The 25,140-nt window shown below is 35.6% G+C and overlaps 1 protein-coding gene and 1 long non-coding RNA gene across 5 annotated transcripts in view; one reads left to right on the top strand and one right to left on the bottom strand.

Annotated features, from left to right (window-relative positions):
- The window catches only part of LOC136042006 (uncharacterized), a 55,598-nt gene that overhangs the window by 16,813 nt on the left and 13,645 nt on the right, over positions 1-25,140 (top strand). The window lies entirely within an intron of this gene.
- LOC136042008 (uncharacterized) lies at positions 12,333-24,075 on the bottom strand. Its single transcript, XR_010621146.1, has 2 exons — positions 24,046-24,075; positions 12,333-12,429 (listed from the first exon to the last, which is right to left on the bottom strand). It is a non-coding gene; the product is annotated as an uncharacterized LOC136042008 (long non-coding RNA).

Here is a 25,140-nt window from a genome sequence, read left to right as displayed (position 1 = left end):
CTGAGAGATATATAAAAAAGAAGTCTAACACCTACAATCAATTGCCAGCCGAAAAATTGCCATTCTATTCTCCCCTCAGCACTGGAGTAATCAAAGGGAATCTAGACAAGGAGGCAGAAAGACTCACAGAAAGAATGAATAGTTCGTTTGAACAAGAAACTCCCCCAAACACTTGTTGAGGAGTCGGACCAAGCCAGTAACTGGTACACTTTGGAAGTAAGTCACAAAGAGAAAAACTGACCCGAAGGCTACTAAGAATATCTATCCGAACGAATAATCCCGAAGACTGGGCTGCCTACTCGAAGGTTTAAAACACAGGAAAAAAAGAGATAAGGTGAGCAAAGAGGACCTCATGGGGGGCGTTTTGCGAAAAAATAGAGTCAGTTGGCCAACAATGTCCTTTTAAATAAGTTATGCCACCTGGGTTTTCTTCTTATTGCTTTTGTTCAAATTTGTGTTTAAAAAAAATATTTCATGTAAAGAGCGATATTAGAACTTATAAAAAACAAAATTGCTGCTTCATGGTTTATACCATATACCTTTAAAAAACTGTCTCAAAGACATTGGCTCGTAATATTTCTCTATGTTTCAAGAGTTCTGAAAAAGTAGCACTTTACTGAAAACAAAAACCAACTCAATAATACAGAATTTAAACAGGAAAGCCCTTTAGTGGCTGACAGAAAAGGAAAGAATAATTCACCGGCCATGAAATCAAGAACTTTCCGCCAGGTGGTTTGGACTATCCAAAAACACCAAAGGAAGTTTAGTTTTCAGCAAAGCTCTAGTTTTGAAGATTTAAGTGAATATATAGAATTCTAGTTTTACACAAAAATATGTTGCATAAGCCGCGGAGGAATGATTTTTCTTCGGTTTAATTTTCAACTTCGCTCTTTACTTTAATCAGAAGAATATATATTTTTTTTAATTAGTTCTTTGTACATTTGTTTTGCTTTTAAAAATATTGACAATAAACCTCATAATTTTTTTTTCAACTTAGGCTAGAACACTTGAAAATATCATGAGCTTTTTCTAAAGTTGGGCATTAAATCTAGGTTTACCTTCGCATCTCTTGTAAACTTTGTCTTAGAAATCTGGGATCTAAATATATATATATATATATATATATATATAATATATATAAACTAGCTGTTGGGGTGGCACCACCCCAACACCTAGTTGGTAGGGGTGCTTCGCGCCCCCCATGCCCCGTCCCGCGCGCGTAAATCGTTACGAGCCATATTAGTTACGCGCCATTGTAGTTCTGTCCCTGTGAATATATATATATATATATATATATATATATATATATATATATATATATATATATATATATATATATATATATATATATATATATATATATATATTTAACTTCGTAAAACTTGCGAATATACAACATTCTTGGCTGTCCCATTGTCTGTGCATATAAATAGATTGGCAGGTTTACCGACTCTTGAACATGCAACATATAATTGTCCATGGGAAGAACAATCTGTATTCAGATCTATACCTCATTATTCTAATGATTGCCCTTGAGCTTTGTTGATGGTGATTGCTAATCAAACATTCCCTGTGTCCCCGTCGTCATTTATATATCCCCCTGTGCCCCCCTCCGGCGTCCCCGTTGTTGTTGTTTCCCTGTGTCCCGGTCGTCATTTGTGTCCCGGTGTCCCAGTCTGTAATTTCTCTTTGAGTGTCGCGGTCGTCATTTATATTCCCTGTGTCCCGGTGTCCCGGTCGTCATTTGTGTTCCGGTGTCCCTGTCTGTAATTTCTCTTTGAGTGTCCTGGTCGTCATTTATATTCCCTGTGTCCCGGTCGTCATTTGTGTCCCGGTGTTTTGTTGATGGTGATTGCTAATCGAACATTCCTTGTGTCCCGGTCGCTTTCTCTTTGAGTGTCCCGGTCGTCATTTATATTCCCTACTAGCTGTTGGGGTGGCGCTTTGCGCCAACCCAACACCTAGTTGGTGGGGGCGCTTCGCCCCCCCCCCAAGCCCCCCGCGCGCGTAAGTCGTTACGAGCCATATTAGTTACGCGCCATTGTAGTTTTGTCCCTGTGTCCCACCTGTGAAAATAGATAAAAGAAAAAAGATTTCTCTTTTCGTTGTAGATATATATATATATGTTGTTAAATACGTAAAACTTGCGAATATACAACATTCTTCGATGTCCCATTGTCTGTGCATATAAATAGATTGTCAGGTTTACCGACTCTTGAACATGCAACATAAACTTGTCCATGGGAAAAACAATCCATATTCAGATCTATACCTCATTATTCTAATGATTGCCCTTGAGGTTTGTTGATGGTGATTGCTAATCGAACACTCCCTGTGTCCCCGTCGTAATTTATATATCCCCCTGTGCCCCCGGAATCCCCGTTGTAGTTGTGTCCCGGTCGTCATTTATATTCCCAGTATCCCGGTCGTCATTTGTGTCCCAGTGTCCCAGTCTGTAATTTCTCTTTGAGCGTCCCGGTCGTCATTTATATTCCCTGTGTCCCGGTAGTCATTTGTGTCCCGGTCTGTCATTTTTCTTTGAGTGTCCCGGTCGTCATTTATTTTCCCTGTGTCCCGGCTTTTAGTTTTCTTTTTCTCCTTTATTTTTCAGTTTTTTTCCTTTTTTTAGTTTTTTTTTCTTTTTCAGTTTTTAGTTTTTTTAGTTTTTTTATTAGTTTTTAGTTTTCTTTTCTTTTTAGTTTATTTTGTAGTTTTTACAAAATAAACTTAATAAAATTTAGTTTTTTTAGTTTTTTTTCTTTTTTAGTTTTTTACCTTTTTTAGTTTTTTAGCTTTCCGGTGTCCCGGTCGTCATTTGTGTCCCAGTCTGTAATTTCTCTTTCAGCGTCTCGGTCTTCATTTATATTCCCTGTGTCCCGGTCGTCATTTGTGTCCCGGTGCTTTGTTGATGGTGATTGCTAATCGAACATTCCTTGTGTCCCGGTCGCTTTCTCTTTGAGTGTCCCGGTCGTCATTTATATTCCCTATGTCCCGGTGTCCCGGTCGTCATTTGTATCCCGATGTCCCGGTCTGTAATTTCGTCAGTCGACAAACATGACGTCAGTCGACACACAGACACGACGTCACTCGACACACACACACAGACAACTTATCTATGTATATAAAAATAAGTTGTCTGTGTGTTTGTGTGTGTGTCGAGTGACGTCATGTTTGTGTGTCGAATGATGTCATGAAGTTAGTTGTCGCCATGTTTGTTATGACGATGACGTCATTAAAGGTATTTAAGACATTCGTTCACGGAAAAATGTTTATTTGTAAAATTACTGAAGAACCTACAATGGCAACAGCCGAGGAAGCTGCTCAAAGAGTATATGCCAAGAAACTTGCTGCTGATAGAGAAAGTAAGAAAAGAAAGCGTGCCGAGGAATCACAAGAACAGCAAGAAAACAGGCTTGCGGCTGATAGAGAAAGTAAGAAAAGAAAGCGTGCCGAGGAATCACAAGAACAGCAAGAAAACAGGCTTGCGGCTAAAGAACGCAAAACCGCGCAGTTAGATGAAAATCCACCTGGACAGCGAGAGTCAAAAAATATCAAAACTGAAAATGATAGCGATGATGATTGGGTTTAGGATTTTGACTTGGATAAGGTCATCAATGCCTACCAGATTTAAGTTAAGAAAAACAAAGGTTCGGCGATATGTGCTTCATAGTGACGCTGAAAAATAAAGAAGAAAAAGAAAACTGAAAAAAGGAAAAAAGGTAAAAAACTAAAAAAAAACTAAAAAGAAAAAACACTCAAAGAGAAATTACAGACCGGGACACAAATGAAGACCGAGACAGAGAGAATATCAATATTAACGACCGGGAACCTCAAAGAGAAATTACAGACTGGGACACCCGGACACAAATCACGACCGGGACACAGGGAATATAATGACGACCGGGACACAGGGACACAACTACAACGGGGACGCCGGGGGAACAGGCGGGATATATAAATGAGGACCGGGACACAGGGATTGTTCGAATAGAAATTACAGACCGGGACACCGGGACACAAATGACGACCGGGACACCGGGACACAGGGAATATAAATGACGACCGGGACACTCAAAGAGAAATTACAAACTGGGACACCGGGACACAAATGACGACCAGGACACAGGGAATATAAATGAGGACCGGGACACAGGGACACATCATTAGAATAATGAGGTATAGATCTGAATACGGATTGTTTTTCCCATGGACAATTATATGTTGCATGTTCAAGAGTCAGTAAACCTGACAATCTATTTATATGCACAGACAATGGGACAGCGAAGAATTTTGTATATTCGCATGTTTTACGTAGTTAAAAACATATATTTATATTTATCTCTATTCACAGGTGGGACACAGGGACACAACTACAATGGCGTGTAACTAATATGGCGCGTAACGACTTACGCGCGCGAGGGGGCTTGGGGGTGGGCGCAAAGCACCCCACCAACTAGGTGTTGGGGTGGCGCGAAGCGCCACCCCAACAGCTATTTTTTATATATATAGATGTCTCGGTCGTCATTTGTGTCCCGATGTCCCGGTCTGTAATTTCGTCAGTCGACAAATATGACGTCAGTCGACACACAAACATAATGTCACTCGACACACAGACAACTTATCTATATATATAAAAATAAGTTGTCTGTCTGTGGATGTGTGGATCAGGTGACGTCACCTGAAAAAACTGGATCAGGTGACGTCAAAACTGAAAAAACTAAAAAAAGGCAAAAACTATAAAAAAAACTAAAAACTAATAAAAAAATAAAAAAGCTAAAAAACTAAAAAAACTAAAAAAAGGCAAAAACTACAAAAAAAACTAAAAACTAATAAAAAAGCTAAAAAACTAAAAAAACTAAAAAAAGGCAAAAACTACAAAAAAAAACTAAAAACTAATAAAAAAAATAAAAAAGCTAAAAAACTAAAAAAACTAAAAAAACTAAAAAAAGGTAAAAAACTAAAAAAACTAAAAACTAAAAAAAAAGGAAAAAACTGAAAAATAAGCTAAAATAAAGGTAAAAACCAATAAAAAACTAAAAAAAAAAACTGAAAAAACTAAAAAAAGGCAAAAACTACAAAAAAAACTAAAAACTAATAAAAAAAGTAAAAAAGCTAAAAAACTAAAAAAACTAAAAAAACTAAAAAAAGGTAAAAAACTAAAAAAAATAAAAAATAAAAAAAAACTAAAAAAAAGGAAAAAACTGAAAAATAAGCTAAAATAAAGGTAAAAACCAATAAAAAACTAAAAAGAAAAAAAGGAAAAAACTAAAAAAAATTTTCATCTAAAAAACTAAAAAAAACTAAAAAAGGTAAAAACTAAAAGAACTAAAAAAGAAAAAAATAAATGACGAAACTCAAAGAGAAAGCGACCAGGACAAAAGGAATGTTCGATTAGCAATCAACAAAGCACCGGGACACAGGGAGTATAAATGACGACCAGGACATAAGTAAAAAAAAAAACTATCTATATATATAAAAATAAGTTGTCTGTGGATCTGTGGATCGTGGATCAGGTGACGTCACCTGAAAAAACTGGATCAGGTGACGTCAAAACTGAAAAAACTAAAAAAAGGCAAAAACTACAAAAAAAACTAAAAACTAATAAAAAAAATAAAAAAGCTAAAAAACTAAAAAAACTAAAAAAAGGCAAAAACTACAAAAAAAACTAAAAACTAATAAAAAAGCTAAAAAACTAAAAAAACTAAAAAAAGGCAAAAACTACAAAAAAAACTAAAAACTAATAAAAAAAATAAAAAAGCTAAAAAACTAAAAAAACTAAAAAAACTGAAAAAAGGTAAAAAACTAAAAAAACTAAAAACTAAAAAAAAATAAAAAAAAGGAAAAAACTGAAAAATAAGCTAAAATAAAGAAAAAACTAAAAAAACTAAAAAAAGGCAAAAACTACAAAAAAAAACTAAAAACTAATAAAAAAGCTAAAAAACTAAAAAAACTAAAAAAAGGCAAAAACTACAAAAAAAACTAAAAACTAATAAAAAAAATAAAAAAGCTAAAAAACTAAAAAAACTAAAAAAACTAAAAAAAGGTAAAAAACTAAAAAAACTAAAAACTAAAAAAAAATAAAAAAAAGGAAAAAACTGAAAAATAAGCTAAAATAAAGGTAAAAACCAATAAAAAACTAAAAAAAAACTGAAAAAACTAAAAAAAGGCAAAAACTACAAAAAAACTAAAAACTAATAAAAAAAGTAAAAAAGCTAAAAAACTAAAAAAACTAAAAAAACTAAAAAAAGGTAAAAAACTAAAAAAATAAAAAATAAAAAAAAACTAAAAAAAAAGGAAAAAACTGAAAAATAAGCTAACATAAAGGTAAAAACCAATAAAAAACTAAAAAGAAAAAAAGGAAAAAACTAAAAAAAATTTTCATCTAAAAAACTAAAAAAAAACTAAAAAAGGTAAAAACTAAAAGAACTAAAAAAGAAAAAAATAAATGACGACACTCAAAGAGAAAGCAACCAGGACAAAAGGAATGTTCGATTAGCAATCAACAAAGCACCGGGACACAGGGAGTATAAATGACGACCAGGACATAAGTAAAAAAAAAAATTAACAAAACTAAAAAGAAGTTAAAAACTACAAAAAAACTAAAAAGAAAAAAAAACTAAAAACTAATAAAAAAACTAAAAAATCTAAAAATCTAAATAAAATAAAAAAGAAAAAAAAAGGAAAAAAATAAAGGAGAAAAACAAAACTAAAAAACGAATGTATATACAGACCGGTACACCGGGATACAAATGACGACCGGGACACAGGGAATATAAATGACGACCGGGACACAGGGACACAACTACAACGGGGACACCGGGGGAAACAGGGGGATATAAATGACGACCGGGACAAAAAAACTAAAAAGAAAAAAAAACTAAAAACTAATAAAAAAACTAAAAAATCTAAAAATCTAAATAAGCTAAAAAAGAAAAAAAAAAGGAAAAAAATAAAGGAGAAAAACAAAACTAAAAAACGAATGTATATACAGACCGGGACACCGGGATACAAATGACGACCGGGACACAGGGAATATAAATGACGACCGGGACACAGGGACACAACTACAACGGGGACACCGGGGGAAACAGGGGGATGTAAATGACGACCGGGACACCGGGACAGGGAATGGTCGATTAGCAATCACCATCAACAAAGCTCAAGGGCAATCATTAGAATCATGAGGTATAGATCTGAATACAGATTGTTTTCCCATGGACCATTATATGTTGCATGTTCAAGAGTCGGTAAACCTGACAATCTATTTATATGCAAAGACAATGGGACAGCAAAGAATGTTGTATATTCGCAAGTTTTACGTAGTTAAAACCATATATATATATATATATATATATATATATATATATATATATATATATATATATATATATATATATATATATATATATATATATATATATATATATCTATCTATATTCACAGGTGGGACATAGGGACACAACTACAATGGCGCGTAACTATTATGGCGCGTAACGACTTACGCGCGCGGGGGGGCTTGGGGGGGGCGCGAAGCGCCCCCACCAACTAGGTGTTGGGGTGGCGCGAAGCGCCACCCCAACAGCTAGTCTATATATATAAAAATAAGTTGTCTGCGTAACGAATTACGCGCGCGGGGGGACTTGGGGGGGGGGCGCGAAGCGCCCCTACCAACTAGGTGTTATATATATATATATATATATATATATATATATATATATATATATATATATATATATATATATATATATATATATATAGATAAGTTGTTTGTCTGTTGACTGACGTCATGTTTGTGTGTCGACTGACTTCATTATAAGTATTGAGCATTATGCCGTCATGGAGTTGTTCGTCGACTCACGTCATGTTTGTCGACTGACGAAATTACAGACCGGGACACTGGGACACAAATGACGACCGGGACACCGGGACACAGGGAATATAAATGACGACCGGGACACTCAAAGAGAAATTACAGACTGGGACACCGGGACACAAATAACGACCGGGACACAGCTAATATAAATGATGACCGAGACACAGGGACACAACTACAACGGGGACGCCGGGGGCACAGGGGGGATATACAAATGACGACCGGGACACAGGGAATGTTCGATTAGCAATCACCATCAACCAAGCTCAAGGGCAATCATTAGAATAATGAGGTATAGATCTGAATACGGATTATTTTTCCCAAGGACAACCGGGACACAAATGACGACCGGGACACAGGGAATATAAATGACGACCGGGACACTCAAAGAGAAATTACAGACCGGGACATCGGGACACAAATGACGGCCGGGACACCGGGACACAGGGAATATAAATGACGACCGGGCCGCTCAAAGAGAAATTACAGACTGGGACACAGGGAATATAAATGACGACCGGGACACAGGGACACAACTACAACGGGGACGCCAGGGAGCACAGGGGGGATATATAAATGACGACGGGGACACAGGGAATGTTTGATTAGCAATCACCATCAACAAAGCTCAAGGGCAATCATTATAATAATGAGGTATAGATCTGAATACGGATTGTTTTTCCCATGGACAATTATATGTTACATGTTCAAGAGTCGGTAAACCTGACAATCTATTTATATGCACAGACAATGGGATAGCGAAGAATGTTGTATATTCGCAAGTTTGCTATAAAAGTGTCCTTTGAAAATTTATCCTTTGCATTTTTGAGGAATTGCAAACAAAAATTCCATTATTTGTTATTAACAGAAGTAAGTTCTATCCAAGAATCAAATATTTGTTACCAAAGACATAAGGCAGAGCCGTTACTGCTAAACTAAGTTTCTAAGAACAAAACTTCTTAGTACTGTTACCTTTGTCCAATCATTGGCTTAGTACGAATTATCTTACAATACAATAGTAAGACAAAAGCTTTTATCTTAAGAAATATAAGATAATAATATAACGTAGACTTCATAGTTTAGCACTGCTCATTGTGGCCTTTTAATGCTCTTTTTCGCTATTAATCCACAAAAATCAAGTTGAAATGATCAATAGCTTCAAATTCACCATTTAAACACTCCTCTACAGTTTTTTTTCCTACATGTTACTTTATTTGTGGCAATTGAAGGGTTTGAATTTTTTACAACCTAGGTTTGAATAATTTTCTGGAGTCTTCATTGGAAAAGGCCCTTTTTCTATTTTTGTTTTCTTATATGGAAATATAGCTGGAAGTGCGATAATTTTGTGCCAAACGGCACTTTGTGATTGCACTGTCGTTTCCTGTTTATATAATGCTGTTGGATAAGAAAAATTATCTTTTAAATGACCCCTTAAGCAGCTCTATATCGCGTCGCAGTAGCCGTCTAGTTTTGCTATTCAGCAGACGACTTATGAATAACATAAAAGGAGCTGGGAGGAATGAATATAAAAGGGTGGGAAGTTAAAGCTTGAAATTAGGGTTTTAAACAATGGAGATCGTGACAGTAGGCTACCCTTTCCATTGACACCAGCCTTCCCATTCCAAAAAAAGTTTCAAAAGTGCATTTTCTGGTGCCTTATACCCCTTTTTCGTGGCGTTATCAACTATAATAAAAAAAAATGATTAGATAGAAAAATCAGAGTGAAGCTTTAAAAAGCTCTCTCTGATGCTCCAGTGCACCATCCAGGCTTTGCATTCCTGAAATGGCACGCAAATTTTATTTTTCGGGTGTTATATGGCACTTCATGATGACGCCATCAACCAAATTACAATAAAATAGATAAAATAAGAAAATAGGTATAAAGTGAATCCTTAAGCAGCTCTTTATTATGCTCCAGTGCCCCGCTAGTGGCAAAGAAAAAGAAAAGAAGAAAAAAGATTGCACACTAGTGCCACGAATACAAAAAATTGAGTTTCCTTCTTGTTGAAGGTGAGGGCTGTAAGTATTCTAAATAAGGTTTTAAACAGAAAATATTTCAATGGTAGGCTACACTTGTTGTTTTTTACTATCCGGCACCACTTTCGTGGATCTTCAGGCTATTTTTCAAAATTCCGTAAATTTGTCTTCAAAATAAAATTCTGCTATCAACATTAATCGAAATAATAATAAACACTGTTCAATTAACTTAAAATGACAACTTGTTCTCACTAGTCAGTTTTTTTTCTCATACACATTCGTAAGATTTTGGTCACTATAGACCGTGGTTCGCTCTTTACTAGATTACCGCTGTGGCGAGATTCGCCACTAGGGCTTATAATTTCGGAGTTCCACTCATACCAATTTCGTTAGAATTTTTGTTTTATTTAATTCTTTTTTTATTTCTAACATCGAATCCAGAATTATACATCTTACAAATTCTGAGCCAACTACATAATAGAAATTTACATCATTAAGATTTTTGAATGGATTCTTTCATATGCATTGTTGACCTGAATGTTGTCCTGAAGCCAACATAGCTGCATACGATCCTTTTCTAACATAAACTTTTAAGTAGCTCCACACATGACTTCCATTTGTGAGTTTAATTTACCCATTAAATCGATTTTTATGGTCTCTTCTCATCCCATTTTGGGACACCCTGCCTTTTGCTTTTGCTTTTTTTTTTAATTGACGAATTGTATAATTTGAGACTTGTTCTTTTGAGGTAGCACGGACCATGGTGCCCCAAAGACAAAATGTGGTTTTTCTATACCATTCGGAACAAAATGGCTTTTTGGGATTTTTGCCTAATTGAAAAAGTGGCTAGGTGTCCTTAAGAAAAATAGACTAGATCTAGAAAATTGTGACTGAACGAGCTTTTTTCACCATCTACGACCATCCATTTTATGTGATAAAACAGTAAAAAAAAATTCTCAGATGTAATACCACTCTTTGATAAGCCTACGATGACGCATTGTCTGGGATTATTAGCTCTATATTGACGCAAAGTAACTATGACAAAACTGTTGAGACTAAATGGCCAGTCTTTTACTCCATAGATTAAAAGAAGCTAATGGCCGTCCATTAAACGAAACCAGACAGGGCTATTAAGAAATAACATTTCCGATATTAGTCTAGCTTAAAATGAATTCATGAAAAATTAAACAAACTCATGTTAAGCATATTGATCCCCCAAAACATAAAGATAAATGTATAAAGTGTTTGGTTTTGACATATTTCCCTAGAAAATTACAGAAATTATAGGAAAACAATGCTTGAATTTTTCAGCCTTTTATGCCAGGGAAAGCGTCGGGACTAGGCTGCACTTGGTTACATTTTCAACAAAGTCTTGGGGATAGCTCTGACATATTTATAAGCCATTTTAGTTTAGCAATTAATATTTAGTTTAAATTTAACTTTGCTGTAAACCAGCGCCCTCAGCATAACATTTGTTGAAGAAAGGAAATATTACAGGGGAAATACAATTACAACTACCACTACTGCTACTAACAAACACGGTCCTCCTCCATACTAACCTATTGAAAGCCTCAAATAACGACAAAGACCACACTGCCTTTCCATCACAAACACCAAAAACAAGAAGAACAATAGGGAATTTTTAAGACAGTGGGAAACAAATTAAAATGAATATTTCGGCCCTATGTCCAAGGGCCATCCCCAGCAATACAAATAAGAAAAAACAACTTACAAGAGAATAAAATCAATAAAACTGAAATGAAGTTTTTCAAAACAGTCCCAGCATCCTTACCTCAGCGAAGTCCAACCAGGACTGATAAATAAATTGTTAGGAAACGAGGCAATTCGTTGAAATGAAAGAAAATGATTTAAAAACAGGTTTTTAATGCCAGCCTAGCTTTTTTCGCTGCTGATCTTATAGGTCTGTTTGTGACAGGTTCTGTGTTAAAATCTATTCGTATGGTCATTTTTAATTAAATTTGTGTATAAAGCATTCAGTGAATATTCTCCTAAATCCATATTTAAGGAAATATTATTATTAATCTTAAGTCTGATTTCAATTGCTTTTCGAACTACTTGCCTTATGCCTAGATTTTCAAATTTCAAATTTCTAGATTAAAATTTCCGATTTTCCGTGACATTTTAGAGGGGATTTTTTTTTGGGACAAGGTCAAATTTTTTCCAAACTTGGATAGAAAGGTATTGACTTTTAAGAACTGAAGTTGACATTGGTTTTTTAGAAATAAGATACTTCAGTGACTTTTCCTATTTTAACGCTTTGACTCTGTAATTAACGTACATTTTGTCTAAGTAAAACCTCTTGATTCAAAGGTAAGCTTTTTAGAAATCGAATGACTTTGAATACTGATAGAAATTTATATTATCTATTCATACAACCTAAGCAGATTTGAAGTTTTTCATAAAATTTATTCAATTAATGTAGGTTATCCTGATTTCGAAACAAATCCCATTAAACAAAAAATAAGTTGAATGCGATGTTTATTGCATTTAGAATTTTAAAATATTGAAGTGAAAGCACGAAGACATGCACTCATCTAAATCTGAAAATGTGCCATACCCTAGAAATAAAAGCTTACATAATGAACCAGTTCATGGATGTTCATAGTACACAGTCAATAGTACACACTCAATAGTACACAGTCTTAATAAACGTCAAAATAAAAACAATTTAAATACAGAGTTTGACAACCACTTCATTCACAAGAAACTTAATCCAGTAGTTTTCTAATTACACGATGGCCTTAGATATAATAACTTGAAATAACCATTGCGCATTTACAAACCCGATACGTTAGCAGGGAAAACTTATTACCAGTAAAATACAGTAGCTTTTACTGTGCTTTCATCCCTTTAAGAATACTTTTCTACTCGCCATTCTTATTTCTATTCTTGTGTGATTATTTCGAGCTGCTATTGTTTACTATTAGTATTCTAACTCTATTATTTCATGTCCAATTCTCTCCCCTTTAAACTTGTTTGCACAACTGTTAAGCAAACGTCAGGAAATAGGCTATAATTTCCTGACAAGAATAATAAATCCAGACTTCGTGTTAGTCAGGTAAATGTTTGTATAAATGTATCCCTAGGCAATTTCAGGTGTTGTGGACAAAATTAGAAACAACCATTTCACCTTAAGCATAATTGGAAACAATATATTATCAAAAAGGAATCACACTCCTTTTCTACCTCAAGTTAATTTGGCGCGATGTTATTGCCCAAGAATGTATTAAATTTTTTTTTTTTAACTATATCTTTTACATCATGAATTGGCTCTGCTGTTCATGAAAATATAATTTTGGTAGCAACATGCTTTTTTGTTGGTAACATGCTTTCTAGGTCTGTAATAAGAGAAAGGTTGGGTTGGCTTGGACACATTCTATAGATGAAGGATGACAGATCCCCCACGATCGTTCTTGTTGGGCAACCGTCTAGGGTCAAATGAAATACAGGTTGTCCCCGAATGGGGAAGGAGGATGTCGTACGGAAAGATTTAAAGGAAATGGGAGCATCTTGGGAGGGTGTTTGAATAGACTGAGATGGTGGAGGAATATGCGTAACTGTGGCCTCAGGTGACTCGGTGCTGCACTGAGTTGTTAACAGTAGTAGCGATGGTATTTTAGAATGTGCATACAATCAAAACCCCATGTTTCATGGTCATCTTTAATGTTCACGTTGCTCAGATTTCTATCCACTAGTATTTAAAAGATTTATTAATTTAATCTTTTAGATCGAAAAAAAAAAAAGATAAGGCTGATTTCAACCAATCTGTCCACATCATAAGCAGTGCGATAGCACTGTCTAAGTAAAGAGCGATGTAGCCACAATGTATTTTCTTGGCACTTAGCATCGAAGGAGTTGTCGTAGAAACTTTAAAAGGGGCTCATTCGACTGGAAATTGAAAACGCTAGTGCCTTATTTGATAGTCAAAACCTATTGGAGTACAACTAACTGACCTCTCACACTCACCATTTCCCCAAAGAAATCCAATCAAAATTTTGAGATAGCCATTTTGTTCAGCATAGTTGAAAAGGTCCGAAAATTACGTATTTGAGGATGACTACCCCCCTACAGTCCTCCGGGCGAGGATTATAGGTTATGCCCTAGCGACACATAAGGTTTATATAGAAAGGGTGATAAATTTCTGAGGGGGCTTATTGGATTCCTTGTCAGAAGTTTAAGTGCCTTTTTAAGATAAAGAGTGATCGGAGGGTGGATACCCCCTTCCCGCATCTCGTATTTTCCCGAAATGCATCTGATAGAAATTTTGAAATGGCCATTTTTGTCGTAGAAACTTCGAAAAAGGCTCATTCGATTGGAAATTGAAAGCGCTGGTGTGCTATTTAATAGTCGAAAGTGATTGAAGGGCAACTAACCTACCACGCCCACCATTTTCACAAACATATCTAATGGAAATTTTTAGATAGCCATTTTGTTCAACATGAATTAAAGGTCTGAAAATTATGTTTTTGAGGATGACGGCCCCCTTCTCCCAGGTTCCTCAGGGCAAAGGTTTTAAGTTTTGCCTTGGGGGAATTTAGGGCATATATATGTCAAGTGGTGGCGCAGTGGATTTGACCTTAGCTTGGTAATACGAGACCCAGAGATCGAATCATGCTGCAGCAATGCACTTCAGGGCCGTTGCAGGGACCTTAGTAGTCAAGAAGCGTCTTTAATCTGATAATCTGATACAATCTGATACAATAGGGCATATATATATATATATATATATATATATATATATATATATATATATATATATATATATATATATATATATATATATATATATATATATATATATATATATATATATATATATATATATATATATATATATATATATATATATATATATATATATATATATATATATATATATATATACATATATCTATATATATATATATATATATATATATATATATATATATATATATATATATATATATATATATATATATATATATATATATATGTACATATATATATATATATATATATATATATATATATATATATATATATATATATATATATATATATATATATATATATATATATATATATATATATATACTAGCTGTTGGGGTGGGGCTTCGCGCCACCCCAACACCTAGTTGGTGGGGCGCTTCGCGCCCCCCCAAGCCCCCTCGCGCGCGTAAGTCGTTACGCGCCATATTAGTTACGCGCCATTGTAGTTGTGTCCCTGTGTCCCACCTGTGAATAGAGATAGATATAAATATATGTTTTTAACTACGTAAAACATGCGAATATACAACATTCTTCGCTGTCCCATTGTCTGTGCATATAAATAGATTGTCAGGTTTACTGACTCTTGAACATGCAACATATAATTGTCCATGGGAAAAACAATCCGTATTCAGATCTATACCTCATTATTCTAATGATGTGTCCCTGTGTCCCGGTCGTCATTTATATTCCCTGTGTCCAGGTCGTCATTTGTGTCCCGGTGTCCCAGTTTGTAATTTCTCTTTGAGTGTCCCGGTCGTCATTTATATTCCCTGTGTCCCGGTGTCCCGGTCGTCATTTGTGTCCCGGTCTCTAATTTCTATTCGAACAATCCCTGTGTCCCGGTCGTCATTTATATATCCCGCCTGTGCCCCCGGCGTCCCCATTGTAGGTTCTTCAGTCATTTTACAATTAAACATTTTTCCGTGAACAAATGTCTTAAATACCGTTAATGACGTCACCGTCAAAACAAAAATGACGACAACTAATTTCATGACGTCAGCCGACAAAGAAACATGACGTCACCTGATCCACAGACAGACAGACAGACAACTTATTTTTTATATATATATATATATATATATATATATATATATATATATATATATATATATATATATATATAAAATAAATATTGGAAATGTATAGTTGTAATTTCCTCTTAAGAATCACAATTGATGTAGGGCAAATAGCCCCCCCTCTCCTTGAAAACCTGTTTACACCAAACACATCCAATCAAAATCGCAAGATAGCTATTTTGTTCACAATAGTTGAAAGAGCATATAATAATGGCTTCAAGGTGGACCCAACTCTCCAGAGCCCCGGTGCAAGGGTTGTAAGTTATGCCCCGGGCATATACGGTTCTTATGGAACGTATGGTCGCATAAACTTCGGATCAGATGGGGCTAATTCCGTTGGAAGTCGGAAGATCTAGTGCCCTTTTAAGAGTCAAAACTGAAAGGAGGACATCCAGCCGCCCCACAGAATCCAATCATTCCCCAAAGCACATCCGCTTTGGGGAATCATTCCATACCCAAAGCATTAAATAATTTTAATGAGAAAATATAACAACAAGTAATCCTTTTTTTAATACACAACTTTCAGTGGCAAGGTGTTGGGATCAGGGACGTAATTTGCTGTGGGAAAGAGGAATCAAGCAATCCTCCCAGATCTCAGGCTTCCCTAGACCCCATTTTGTCCCCCCTCAAGCTGAAATTTAGATTCTCCATAAATCTTGTCAAAACTAAGATAAGCCTGCGTAATTCAAGAATTCACAAAAAAAGGGTGAATTTTCTTTAGTATGTCTTTACCTTTTTTATTGTTATACAGCCCATTTTTTAGTTTTTTCTGCTATTTTCACTTGATTTGGGAGAATTAGCTCCAACCCCCCCCCCAGGTATTTGATGCAATTACGCCTATGCTTGACAAGTTTAAATAAGAAGTGCATCACATCTATATATATGAAAATAAGTTGTTTGTTTGTGTGTCTGTCTGTCTCTCCGCATATGACGTCTGAATTATATCATCATATATCAATTCAAAAACGAATGTATTGAAGCCGAAGTAGCTGAGTTGGTAAAGCGTTATGTTCCAGGTTCTAGGTCCGAGAGGTTCCAGGCTTGAACCTTGGCTTTAGCATTAATACAAAAGAAGAAAAAAACTAAAAAAGGTAAAAACTACAAAACAAACTAAAAAGTAAATACTAAAAAAACTAAAAAAGCTAAAAAACTAAAAAAAACTAAAAAAAGGTAAAAAACTGAAAAATTAAAAAGAAAAAAAACTAAAAAAACAAAAAAAAGGTAAAAACTACAAAAAAAAACTAAAAACTAATAAAAAACTGAAAAAACTAAAAACTGAAAAAGAAAAAAAAAACTAAAAAGGAAAAAAATCTGAAAAATAAAGGAGAAAAACAAAACTTAAAAAAATAAATAAAAATAAAAAAAACTAAAAAATGTAAATGTATTCAAGCCGAAGTAGCTGAGTTGGTAAAGCGTTATGTTCCAGGTTCTAGGTCCGAGAGGTTCCAGGTTCGAACCTTGGCTTTAGCATTAATACAAAAGAAGAAAAAAACTAAAAATGGTAAAAAATACAAAAAAACTAAAAAGTAAATACTAAAAAAACTAAAAAGGCTAAAAAACTAAAAAAACTAAAAAAAGGTAAAGAACTAAAAAATAAAAAATAAAAAAAAAATAAAAAAAGGTAAAAACTACAAAAAAAACTAAAAAGAAAAAAAAAACTAAAAGCTAATAAAAAAACTAAAATAAACAAAAAACAAAAAAAAACTAAAAAGAAAAAAAAAAAAAAAAAAAAATTATTTCATCATATACCAATTCAAAAACGAATGTATATACAGACCGGGACACAGGGAATATAAATGACGACCGGGACACTCAAAGAGAAATTACAGACTGGGACACCGGGACACAAATGACGACTGGGACGTGTGTGTCAACTGACGTCATTTTTGTGTATCGACTGACTTCATGTTTGTCGACTATAAATGACGACTGGGACACAGGGACACAACTACAACGGGGACGCCGGAGGGCACAGGGGGTATATATAAATGACGATGGGGACACAGGGATTGTTTGATTAGCAATCACCATCAACAAAGATCAAGGGCAATCATTAGAATAATGAGGTATAGATCTGAATACGGATTGTTTTCCCCATTGACAATTATATGTTGCATGTTCAAGAGTCGGTAAACCTGACAATCTTTTTATATCTACAGACAATGGGACAGCGAAGAATGTTGTATATTCGCAAGTTTTACGTAGTTAAAAACATATATATATATATATATATATATATATATATATATATATATATATATATATATATGTATATATATATTCACAGGTGGGACACAGGGACACGACTACAATGGCGCGTAACTAATATGGCGCGTAACAACTTACGCACGCGGGGGGGGGGGGGGGGGGTTGGCGCGAACCGCCAGCCCAACAGTTAGTTTACAATAATACAAATTATCTAAAAAATAATCGTTTAGAAAGGACACAATAAAGATTAAAAAAATAACGAGGCAGGAATCGAACACTTGACGCTCCGATTTGAAAAGTGACGCTCTACTGACAGAACCGCGGCTCTTATAATCTAATTTCATTTATTGGAGCTTCTAGGATCATGATTGGATTGCTTATTAAGGGGGATTGGAGGAGGAACACACTGAAAGAGTTCTTGCAAACCTCCAGTTAATTGTTTTGGACCATGCTTATTACAATGATACTGTTTCATACCTCCAAGCTTTTCCACTTAAGAATTGACGAAAAAAGTTTTGTTTTTAGTGCTATATTGCACTTAAGGATAGTAGAATTGATAAAAAAAAATCACTTAAACATGAGCAACAGCTTTCAAATGAGCAATTAATCATCACTCTAAAAAGTTCTGGTAGCTCTCTAACCCCAGCTTTTCCACTTGAAACATGACATGAAAAGTGCCCTATGCAAATGATGGAATTTGTTGGAAGAACATAGAAGTCGTATATGAGCTTAAAAATCTGTCTGCGATATTCTGGTAGCCCACTAGCCCCACCCCTCGAGAAATGACACTAAAAGAGCAGATGGTACAAATGGTGAGATTAATAAAAAGTACGTATATATAAAAGTTACTTTTGAATGAGCCAATAAGCATCTCTCTATGATGCTCTGGTAAACCACTAGCCCTGAAAAAAAACGCAAAAAGAAAAGAAAAACAGGAGAGATCAGTACTAACCATGAAGCGAGTCCAAGCTGAGGGACTGTAATTCCCCTCTAAACGGTTTTTGACTATTCAGATTTTACTTATAAGCTCTTCATAATGATTTGATGCCGTTTTTGAGGGATGTCAGACTTTTTTCAAAATCACCGTAAAATTCATTTCCCAATAAACTTTTACTTTTAAGACAAGCCGAAATAATAGTTACCATTCCAGAATCAATTTCAATTGGTAATTTTTTTCACTGAACATTTTTTTTCTAAACGCATTTTTTTTTTCCTTTGGTTACGATGGGCTGTGGCTCGCTCTCTACTTGGTTGCAGCTGCTGCTGCAACCATGATTGGATATCCAAATTCTTTGTTTTTTCTGGATAATTAACAATTACCTTAGCCTCCACCAAACCACCTAAAATAGCAGCTGGTTTGGCAAAATAACTGCGGTAGTATACTAGTTACTGGTACATAAGAGCATAAATTTGTAATTTTAGATACAGATGATTTCATTCCTAGTGAGATAAAATTCAAGAAAGATAAATCCGTGCTTGATAACAAATATTGTGTGATATCGTCGTTTCTTTTATCATGTGAATATTCAAATTTGAAAAAATCAAGGAGAAGCTAAATTAATTACTGTCCTTGAGCGCCAAACAGCTTCCGAGCAGATGCCGTACGGTAACTGTACGGAAGGCGATGAACCAATAATGCAACTTCCCAAGTAGAACATAAAACCAAGAAAGACAAACAAGTGAGACTGTTGCGGCAGGTTTGGAAGATCTGGGTGTTCAAAACAGATTGAAAAGCCATAAAAGGAAAGATGAATGAAAAACTATCCTCCTCAGCCGAACCCCAATTATCGCTTTAGGGATTGCACTTTACAATTGCGTAATTTTTAATTTCGAAGACACAAAATAGCTATATAACATATTTTGGACAGTTAATCATGAAGAAAGTTTTAATGGGCTTGCTACGCTGTTATGCTCTACTCTGACGCCACTAAAGTGCAGTTTATCTGAGGTCTCTTCCAAGGGATCTTAGGGTTTAGATTATAAGGGCAAATATCCAGCTTGAAAAATCCAGTATTCACATTTCAAAGCAAACATACAAAAGGTAAGAAAAAAGAGAAATATATCCCCTGTTAGCATCAAAATGATAGATTTGATTTTCTGTCTTTCTAACTACTAGGTTTACGCTTCTATAAATTCTGACAAACTAGCACTTTACTAAAAACTAAGCAATCTTAAGTTTTTAGGGAGCTAAAATCATGCCGTGTTCACATTGGTTTTTAAACAGGCAGGATTCCCAAAATTGTAATTTTTCTTATCAGGGATTCAATATTTTATTTATATTGAAAACATTAATGGAACCGTTCTTCAATTTTGAATTAAGTCTATCAGTTTCTGAAAAGATGTCACTTAAGTACGCAAAAAAAAGTCACCGATATTTTATTCCAAAAATATGAGAGCTGCCCCTGGCCCGACCTCATGGCCCAAACTCCCTCCCCCCAAAAAGACTTATTAAGGATTCTTAATTTCAAAGCCCATGGGAGATGACCCCTGGTCTTCCCTTCATGACCCCCCCACTAAAAAAACTTATCAAGAGGTTTTATTCCTAAGATCATTAGAGCTCACACCTGGCTCTCCTTCCATGGTCTGATCCCTCATCCCTCTCCCTAAAGCAATTTATTACCGATCCATTATATCCAAAATCATAGGAACTGACCCCTAGTCTTCCCTCCGAGGCCCAAACTCCCTCTAAAAGACTACTTACCAACGATATTTTATTCCAAAGTTTATAGGAGCTGACCCCTAGGCCTTCCCTCCTTGACCCCCCCCCAGAAAAAAGACTTATTAATGGTATCTTATTTCTAAAATATGGGAGCTGTCCCCTGACACTCCATGGTCCACCCCCACCCCCCCCCCAAAAAATAATTATCAAAGATTCATTATTCTAGAAATCATGGGAGCTCACCCCTTTCCCATCGTCCATTGCCATAACCTCCCCCCCCCAAAAAAAAAGATATTTTACCACCAAAATATGAGAACTGACCCCACACCCTCCATGGACTGATTCCTCCTCCCAAAACAATATTAACGATATATTATTCCAAAATACGGAAGCTAACACCTGGTCCTGATTGGCCTGACTCCACCCCCCCCCAGAAAAAAAGTATAACGACGTTTCATTCCAAAAGTGAATGAGCTGACCCCTGGCCTCCATGAGCAGATCCTCCTTCATCCCAAAACTCAATAATGATATATTATCCAAAGGTTATGGGAGCTGATCCCTGACTCTCGTTGGGTCCTCATCCCCCTCCCCTTTGAAAAATATCAACGATAGATCATGGGAGATAACCCCTGATCCTTCCTCCATGCCTCCCCCCCCCAAACAAAATATTAACAACATTTTATGCCAAAAATATGGGCGGTAACCCCTGACCCTCCCTCCATGGTCCGACCTTTCCTCCCCAAAAACTTATTAAGGATATTGTATTCAAAAATCATGGAAACTGACTGTTGGTCTTCCCTTCATGACCCCATCTCTGCTAAAAGAAACAACTTATTATCGATATTTTATTCCAAAATTCATGGGAGTTGATCCCTGGTCCTTCCTCCTAAACCTGTAAAAAAAATTAACAATATTTTATTCTAAAACTGTGGGAGCTGACCCTTGGCCCTTCCTCTACGGGTGCATCCCCCCTCCGAAAAAAATTATCAACGGTATTTTTTTCCAAACATCATAGTAGCTGACCCCTGGCCCTCCCTTTATGGCTTAACACCCCCCCCCCCCCCAATCACTCTCCCCAAAAAATTCAAGGTATTTTATTAAAAAATCATGGGAGCTGACCCCTGACCCTCCCTCCATAGACCAACACCCCCAAACAATAACGACTCTTTATTCCAAAAGTATGAGGGCTGACCCCAGGCTCTCCATGGACCGATCCCTCCCCAAAAACAACTAATTAACGGTATGCTATTCCAACATAATTGGAGCTGACCCCTGGCCCGCCTTGGGCCCACTCCGCCCTGCCCAAAAAATAGCAATCATTTATTCTAAAACTGTTAGAGCTGACCCCTGGCCCTCCATGGACCAATCCTCCTCCCCAAAAAGCATCTTTTTAATGATGTATTGTTCCAAAACGTATGGGAGCTGATCCCTGAACCTCCATGGCCCGATTCCTCCAAATAACAACATATTAACGATATATTATGCCAAAACTAATAGGAGTCGATCCCTGACCCTCCATGGCCAGATCCTCCTCCCCATAAAAAAATTTATCAATGATAAATCATGGGAGCTAATCCATGTTCCTCTCTCTATGCCCTCCCCCCCACAAAAAAGAAAAATACACTGACGATATTATATTCCAAAAATATGGGAGCTGACCTCTGACCATCCCTCCATGGCCTGACCTCTCCTCCCCAAAACACTTATTAAGAATTCTTTGTCCCAAATCATGGGATCTGACTCCTGGGGTTCCCTTCTTGAGCCCCTCCCCAACTAAAAACAGATTATTAACGATATTTTATTCCAAAATTTTATTTATATTATTTTATCTTCCTCGGCTCAAGCCCGCTCCCACCAAAAAAAAACATACAAAACTTATCAAATATATCTTATTTCTTAAATATAGGAGATGTCCCTCTAGCCCTCCATGGCCTAACCCCGTCCCCAAAAAAAGTAGACTAACGATTCGTTATTCCAAAAATCTTGGGAGCTGACCTCTTGCCCTCCTTGCATGATCGAAACCCTCTCCCCCCAAAAAAAACATGATAACGATATTTCATTCCAAAACTGTGGGATCTGATCCCTGGCCTATTATTAATAATATAATATATTAATATAATATTAATGATAGATTGATAGATATACAGATAAGTGTATTTGAAAAGCCCAAGGGCCATATACCCACAAAAATATAAATAAATAACAAACAAGTAAGGAAACTAAACAACAGTACAATTTACAAGCACACACAGAAACAGAATACGACGCTGAAATACCTAATCTAACGACAAAATAAATTAATCATATAAGCTATTTCTTCTTACTAAGGATTTATCTATATTCACTCTAACTCGAAATATTGTGGCTGGGTTAATATTTTGCAGAATACCAGGAAGTATCAAATTAATCCCGTGTAAATATTTTTGCCGTAAATTAAAGAGTACCAGGCTTTTCCACAGAAAATGATCCAAGTCTTCATCCTCATTTTAAAAAAGGACAAACATACCGCCTATCAGGACCCATTATTTTTTTTTGTCCACATTTTTTGCCTGCTCTGGATTGGAAGATAAGTCGCCTTAAGCTGAATCCAAGGACATAGAATCATAGCCGGTAAATTAAATTTAAAATAAGCTTCCTCTCCAAAACTAAGTTTTGCCTGATTATAATGTTGTAGAGTTGTAGAATCTAAAACCAACCCTTGCCAATACTGAATTTCCTGACTGTCTAATTTAAAACGCACCTGGCTTTCTAAATCTGTTGATATCTCACTAGAACAAAGACCACTATTCCATAAGTAAGGAATTCCTACTTTGTCTAGAAATGGTATAATTTGGGATGATCACGAGGTTTTTAAACCACTTTTCAACATCTCATCATATGTCACTATTACTAGTCATCTTCATTACTCTTAATTAACTTCAACCAGAATCTATGCATTAAAATAGACCTACGTGGCTTTAAAGAAAACAGGCTCATATTACCTTTCAGAATCTGTGGATGAGTGGTCTGATATAGACCAAACCCTCTTTTATAATACTGAAGCTGAAAGGACTCCATTTGCTGCCCCGTTTCTCCACCCCATATCCCTGCTCCATATTCTATCACGGGTAGAATTTTCGTATTAAATTTTCTTTTATGCATTTTTAGGTTTTTATTCTCCATTATCGTCAGGTTTCTAAAAATCGCAGGCATGGCCACTTTACCTCTATTAATTATTTCATCATCATAACTCTTTAGGCTTCCATTTTCCGATAAGATAAATCCTAAATATTTTATTCCTTTACTTATGATTAGTTCCTTATTATTAAATGTAAATATATGCTTTTCTTCACCACATACATTCCCTTTTTTTAAAAATAACAACTTCGCTCTTTTCAGTAGTAAGCCTTAATTTTTTTTTATGTGCAAATATTCTCCTGTGAGATTCAAAAGCGTCTATATATCTTGAGCTTTATTTGATAAATTAAAAGAAAACTTACCAAGTTTGAAGTTTGAATGTGATCAAACAGTTCGTGGTAACGAACTGTAGTAAGGAGCGACCCGGCTCAATAGTAACCAAAACTCTAAGAAATTGAATTTTGATATCAATAGCTACACCAAAAGAATCGCATTTTAATGCTGATTTTAAATATATAAGTTTCATCAAGTTTAGTCTTACCCATCAAAAGTTACGAGCCTGAGAAAATTTGCCTTATTTAAAAAAATAGGGGGAAACACCCCCTAAAAGTCATATAATCTTAACGAAAATCACACCATCAGATTCAGCGTATCAGAGAACCCTACTGTAGAAGTTTCAAGCTCCTATCTACAAAAATGCGGAATTTTGTATTTTTTGCCAGAAGACAAATCACGGGTGCGTGTTTATTTGTTTTTTTTCCCAGGGGTCATCGTATCGACCAAGTGGTCCTAGAATGTCGCAAGAGGGCTCATTCTAACGGAAATGAAAAGTTCTAGTGCCCTTTTTAAGTGACCAAAAAAATTGGAGGGCATCTAGGCCCCCTCCCACGCTCATATTTTTCCCAAAGTCAACGGATCAAAATTTTGAGATAGCCATTTTGTTCAGCATAGTCGAAAACCATAATAACTATGTATTTGGGGATGATTTACTCCCCTACAATCCCTGGGGGAGGGGCTGCAAGTTACAAACTTTGACCAGTGTTTACATATAGTAATGGTTATTGGGAAGTGTACAGACGTTTTCAGGGGGATTTTATTTTGTTTGGGGGGTGGGGCTGAGGGGAGGGGGCTATGTTGGAGGATCTTTCCTAGGAGGAATCTGTCATGGGGGAAGAAAAATTCAAGGAAAAGGGCGAATGATTTTCTAGCATTACTATAAGAAAACAATGAAAAATAAACATGAAAACGTTTTTTCAAATGAAAGGAAGGAGTAGCATTGAAACTTAAAACGAACAGAGATTATAACGCATATGAGGGGTTCTAAAAATACTTTAGCATAAAGAGCGAGGTATTTAGGAGGAGATAAATACCTCGCTCTTAATGCTAAAGTATTTTTAGTAATTTCAACTATTTATTCTACGGCCTTTCTGATTCAGGGGTCATTCTTAAAGAATTGG

Source organism: Artemia franciscana, unplaced genomic scaffold (assembly GCF_032884065.1).
Source record: "Artemia franciscana unplaced genomic scaffold, ASM3288406v1 PGA_scaffold_55, whole genome shotgun sequence".
Lineage (NCBI taxonomy): Eukaryota > Metazoa > Arthropoda > Branchiopoda > Anostraca > Artemiidae > Artemia > Artemia franciscana.
This window is presented reverse-complemented; position numbering and strand designations above follow the sequence as displayed.